Raw genomic sequence first — 6,406 nt, 5'->3', positions numbered from 1 at the left:
AGACTTAAGTATCTGGGTTTGTTGGGTTTTGGGTTTTTTTCCTGGTAAAATCTGCACACCTCCGGAAGCAATTGTCCATAGAAATCCCCAATTTTTTTGTAGCCTTTCTGAAGGAGCCTGAGTGTGACTTCTGAAGTGACCCCTGAAGACTAGAGAACAAGACATTATACAGCAAATTGACTTTTCTTAGTGTTTTATATATATATATATATATATATATATATATATTTAAATACTTGACATACTACTTCTCTGCTTATGGAGAAGCAAGAGAAGTAGTCATTTCTACATTTGTCCCTGAGCTTTCTTCCCATTCTGCTACTTTCTACCTGGGTTTGCCTTCCCACTTCATCTTTTCCTTCCTTCAAACCTTTATATCATTGCATGTTGTTTTCTTTCTTATTTTACATTTAATCACTTTGTATATTTCTTATTATTATTGCTAAGTCACTAAAATGGGCTTCTTTCCAGTCTTGCAGCGTCAGACTGTTTGGAGAATTGCCTGTGATGAGAGATTTCCAGAAACACTGAGTCTGTGGGGCAATTATAAATGTTAACTGTCCTAAGGTAATCAGAAATCTCTCTACTATTTTAATTGCCATGTATGCCTTGTTCCTGCCAAGGATGGTCTTGTTAAGAAGATGCCAAATATCAAGGAGACAAGTCAGTTGTACAAGTAATGCATTGGTAGACTCCTAAGTAGAACATAATGGATCACAAAAATAGACAACCCTTAATGCTCTTCCTGAAGCAGAACTGGAAGGCAGTGATCCTTCATTGAATGTAAAATATTAGAGAAATGATCTTGCAATGATAAGTCAATAAATCTTAAGTTAAATCTCTTTCCAGATTTGAAGATACCAAACTGATGTTTATATATGTATAGGAAAAACTTATTTGAGGCAACAGATGTGATAAATTTTGCAGAAACTCCTGTGAGCCAATAAAAGAAAAAGGCAGTTGATCTGCCTAGAGAAGTAAACACCACTCACTATATGAAAAAAAAAAAAAAGATATGCACAGTGAAAACCTAGAAAGTTTGGGAGGGGGTTAAAGATGCTTTTATTAAGATTTTGAATTTAACTGGGTTTGCAAGTGTTGGTGCCGAAATCTGCTTGACATTTTGCTCAACTGGTGCAACAAAAGGGGGGAGCTGGCACTGTTAAAACACTGCAGGTGGTTGAATAGACCAGGAAAAATACATTTCATTGGGATCACTGAATTCAACTTTACCTGTGAGTTGTCACAAATACGGTTCAAGTACCTTCATCTGCAACACGGGCTTTTCGGTGTGTTTCAGAAAATTCTTTGCAGTTTATTGCTTCAGCTGAGTATGAGGAGACTTATCACCATTCTTTAAACTCTTTGCAGGATTTAAAAAATACCCCTTTTTACTATATTGCTTCATCTTTAAAGTTGTCAGCACCATTGGCAAGTACTAAAGGTGAACATGAAGGAGTTGTACTTTTCTGGATGTGATTAATTCTGGCACAGTCCTTGTTCCCATGGCTAAGCCCCGTGTGCAGTGCTGTTCTTGTCAGGTTCATTATGTGTGTTTTTTCTTTCCAAGGTATTATGTCTTCACTATGAAACATTCATCCAGACTCAGATTTGGCGAACAGAATCTGAATCCAGCAGCATGATGGTTTCCACGAAAAAAAAAAATTGTTCCCTTGAAGGAATGGAATGGATTTTGATTTTTGAAAGGCTTCATTGTATTGTATAAAAAAAAAAACCCTTGCTTTACATTTCTGTATGTAACCTTTCACAAGCAGTTGCTTAGAAGTGACCTTGATGATCACTCAATAAATTATAAGGTATTATGTGAAATTTAAAGTTCCATTTTAAAACGTTAAATTCTTGGCTGGTAATAATAGCTTCAAACTTCGATGCTCTTAATATGACTGTTGATAATATGTTTTCCTTTCCTGCTAAGAACATATATAGTAAGTGAAATTTTAAGCATGTTTTCTACTCTAGGAAATTAGCCCTGAAATTATAACAAAGCTAAGGAAACCGAGTAAAGGTACAGGTATTATATGTAATCTCTCCAGTTGTCTGTGAGAGACAGAAGGGAATACAGAAATGGTTTAAAGGTTTTCTAAACTAGATTGAGTTTATTCAGACAGAAATTCTTACACAGGATGAAACTGAAAGTTTCTAAAAATTTAAGAATCTCATATTAAACAGGTGGGATTTAATTGCCTTAATATTTATTTTATTTCTCAACTCTATTTACTAATAAAGAATAGAGCTCCTCATGAATATGACATAAATATGAAGATGTATTAGTGTTTAATATTATGCGGACAGTCTCCAGTCAGATCTTTTCATGGTACATGGAGTGAACAACGTAAATAACTTCTAAATACAATAGACTTTTATTGATGGGGAAAAATATATAATACTTTAAGAAGTGGGTGATCAGTGCTAATTCTTGAGGGAAGTGTTTATATTTACATTGCCATATAAGCAATTAATTTTACTCCTGGTTGTCTTTCAGCTTCAATAATACTTTAAGAGAAATGGATGTTTACCTGCAAAAGCAAAATCCATCATAGACAGGGCAGTTTTGTGGTAAAATGGGACTAATTCAGTAGTGAACTTGGAGGCTATAGCATGTGTTTTCCAGGAATGGCTACCCATGGGTTCCATAAACAAATCCACACCTCTCCTTTTTATCTCAGGCATAATTTATCTTGCTTTACATAATGCTGACATTCTGGGAAATCATGCCTTCATACGAAGGGCCTTTTAATGCTGGTAATGAATAGCTGGGTGTGGTTTTGTAGCAGTATAAGAAATAAAATCCTCTGCCTAAATGCATATTTAAAGGAGGACTTTAGGTTTTGTTGACTCCATTAAACTTTTGATTTAACACAGATGAAGGATGCCAAGTACATGAGTCTGAATTCTGCTTACTCCTGGATTAGTTCAGGGAGAGATGGCAGCAGTGATGCCCTCTCAGTTTCATTCTTGTCCTAAGTGTTAGGACTTGGGAACAGCTGTCTATTTTTGTCCACAGTATTTGCTGCCCTGAAGCTGGCAGCTTAGACGCTTGTTATAGTGTGAATGCTTACCGCTATCTGTTAGGTCTGATGTGAAACCAGTTTCACAGAAAATAGAAAGCTGAGTGTATTTTTATAATATAATAATTTTGAAACCAAAGTAATTCTTCTGTTTCTTGAATTAGATTCTCCTCCCCACATCTCCAGGACCAGGATGGGAAGAAGAGAAGGAAGTGAGCGAGCGGCTGTGTGGTCCTGAATTACCAGCTGGGCTTAAACCACAAAGACAGCTATTTCATCTGCTGACAAATAGGGAATTGCATAATGCAGTAGTTCTCATTTCAGTCAAATCTGCATAAGTTATAGTACAGACTTCAAGTCAACAGGATTTGTGTTTTAACAAGTTGGTTATTATTATTAGATGATTATATTAATCAGTGTGATGAGTTTCTAAGCTTTATTATTCCAGGTAAATGCAACCTTCTAAAAGTTAAGTGAGTATCTGTCAGTTATTCAAAGCTGCTGGATTCAGTTTTCAGCCAATGTATTTCTAATCAGTTATCGGTTAAAAATAAAAAAATAAATAAGAATTGTACATTTTAATCTTCTATACTGCCAATATTTAAGGAAGTCTCACTCGTCTTTTTTGCTCAGTAATATAACTTAGCTGATAACCTTTATAAAGCTCAGCTACCTACTTCATTGCTTTCTAATAGAGTTTCTGGAGAGTATAGATTTAGATTACAATGTTGAATGACCATGGGGACTCAAGGAAATATGTTCTCATTAATGGACTTGTTAATGATTGTCATTGAAGAGACTCTAATAGTATCAGATGTAACCATTGTCACAGCCCTTTATCACGCAGATATGGAGATGCATCATTAATTCACGCAGACTGATTCTCAGAGCAAATTGATGACATATGATAATGTCTGAAGGAAATTAAAAGCTGTGCATTAGCAATTTAATATTTCAGATTTCTATTTCCAATTAATACAGTCTAAAAGATAAGAAGAATTGGACCATGACAGTAGTATGGGTCATTCAAAAGAGATCAGATTCAGACCACGCCTCTGTCAATTCCATCTTTGCTATGTTCCTTTGTATTCTCTTTGAGAGCGATGTGACAAATATAAATCCCTATCAATCAGTGAAGTCTCTCAGCTGCAAAGGTAAAAATGTATATGCTATACAAGTACAAACCCCCTATGGCAGTAAGAAATATTTTACAGAATCTAGAATAATTTTTGAACAATTTCTTTATCAGGAGTTACTTATGTTTATTCCAGTATAGTCTCATATTGCTTTTTAAGTTATTGATAAATCTATGAAGTTAAATATTCTAATTACATTATATCTAATAAAAACATGCAAACATCTGAGACTGGTCCTGCACAGCTGTAAAATGTCATTTTGTTAAAGTTCTTCTATGAGGCAAGAGTGGAATCAGTACTCTGAAATCTGACATATTCTTCTGGCATTATTCTTGATGAAACACACTGCTTTTTCCTGAATTCCAAAACTGAAGAATAATGCTTGCTTATTTCCAGTTGTTTGGACATTGTCTTTTGTAGGGGGCTGCCAACCCTTGCAGATTTTTGACAATGTGGAGAGTCCATTATAGGGTCTGTAATAGTTACCCAGCTTGGTGTGAAAATTTGGAAAAGTGAAACAGTAGCATTTTCTGTGCCATGTTAACTCTACTTTTCACAAAGGTAGTTCTGTCCCTTTTTTTCTCTCATCCATCCTGACTTGATGTAGGTTTTATGATGAAGTCTGTGCAAACTCTCTATCTGTCTCTCACACTTCTCATCTGCTTTTTATTTCCTCTTAGGAAGCCTTGCTCTATCCCCATTACAAGTTTCTAATTTTAATAATCCCAGTCCATCTACAGCTGTTTCCTCAGAGAAGTATTTCACTGCACACACCAGTTCATGTGCTGATATTTCTTGTTAGTATGCAGTGTCAGGTTAACACCTCTAAATAACCTTGGTAAATTAAAAAATGGCTTATACATATTGTCACCCTAGCTCTTTTATCCAAATGCCTGACTTCCTTTCCGTCAGAGCTGGGCTAAAAAACACTGCAAAAGTAAATGGAATTAAAATTGTATATTTTCATTTTAAATAGAAATAAAATCAGTCTATTGTTAATGTTGCCTTAAATATCATGCTTTAGCAATAGTGAAATAATATGGAATGGCAGATATCTCAAAATGTTAGCTTCCATTAGACAGTTATTCTTTAAATAAAGAGAACACCTAATCAATGCTTTATTAGGAAAATAAAGTCTGGTCTGCCTAGTTGTTTGCAATACTGTTGAGTCTTGCTGATTCCTCTATGCCGTTTTTTAAATTTATAAAGTTTTATAACTTCCAAATGAGTGGAACTCCTTCTGAACTTACCTGCTTTTAGCATACCAACAGCTGCAGAATTTTCCAGGTCTGATCTCACTTCCCCTTGAGCTCATTTCTTTTGCAGTTCAGAAATCTTCAAACATCCCTTTGTGTTTGCACAATTGTTATACAGTACTTTTCTGAAACTGTCCTACTGAGTTAATAAACTGTTTTTACTGCCTTGGACCAGTCTTTGTGTCTGTTGTACATCACAGAATCATAGAGGAGTTAGGGTTGGAAAGGACCTTAATCATCTAGTTCCAACCCCCCTGCCATGGGCATGGACACCTCCCACAAAACCATCTCACCCAAGTCTCTGTCCAACCTGGCCTTGAACACCGCCAGGGATGGAGCATTCACAACTACCTTGGGCAACCCATTCCAGTGCCTCACCACCCTCACAGGAAAGAATTTCCTCCTTATATCCAATCTAAACTTCCCCGTTTAAGTTTTAACCCATTACCCCTTGTCCTATCACTACAGTCCCTCATGAAGAGTCCATCCCCAGCATCCTTACAGGCCCCCTTCAGATACTGGAAGGCTGCTAGGAGGTTTCCATGCAGCCTTCTCTTCTCCAGGCTGAACATCCCCAACTTTCTCAGCCTATCTTCATACGTGAGGTGCTCCAATCCCCTGATCGTCTTCATGGCCCTCCTCTGGACTTGTTCCAACAGTTCCATGTCCTTTTTATGTTGAGGACACCAGAACTGCACGCAATACTCCAAGTGAGGTCTCACAAGAGCAAAGTAGAGGGGCAGGATCACCTCCTTCAACCTGCTGGTCACACTCCTTTTGATGCAGCCCAAGATACGATTGGCTTTCTGGGCTGTGAGCACACACTGCTGGCTTGTGTTAAATTTCTCTCCGTCCAACATTCCCAAGTCCTTCTCCGCAGGGCTGCTCTGAATCTCTTCTCTGCCCAACCTGTAGCTGTGCCTTGGATTGCTCTGACCCAGGTGTAGGACCTTGCACTTGGCACGGTTAAACTTCATGAGGTTGG

General features: G+C 37.0%; 1 long non-coding RNA gene across 1 annotated transcript; it reads left to right on the top strand.

Moving 5' to 3' along the window:
• The first annotated feature begins 1,780 nt into the window (after positions 1 to 1,780).
• Positions 1,781 to 3,634, top strand: LOC134169070 (uncharacterized). Its single transcript, XR_009966746.1, has 2 exons — positions 1,781 to 2,190; positions 3,216 to 3,634. It is a non-coding gene; the product is annotated as an uncharacterized LOC134169070 (long non-coding RNA).
• Positions 3,635 to 6,406: the final 2,772 nt, after the last annotated feature.

The sequence above is a fragment of the Pezoporus occidentalis genome, unplaced genomic scaffold (assembly GCF_034315485.1).
Source record: "Pezoporus occidentalis ecotype Australia unplaced genomic scaffold, CSIRO_AGI_Poc_V1 ctg33, whole genome shotgun sequence".
Taxonomy (NCBI): domain Eukaryota; kingdom Metazoa; phylum Chordata; class Aves; order Psittaciformes; family Psittacidae; genus Pezoporus; species Pezoporus occidentalis.
This window is presented reverse-complemented; position numbering and strand designations above follow the sequence as displayed.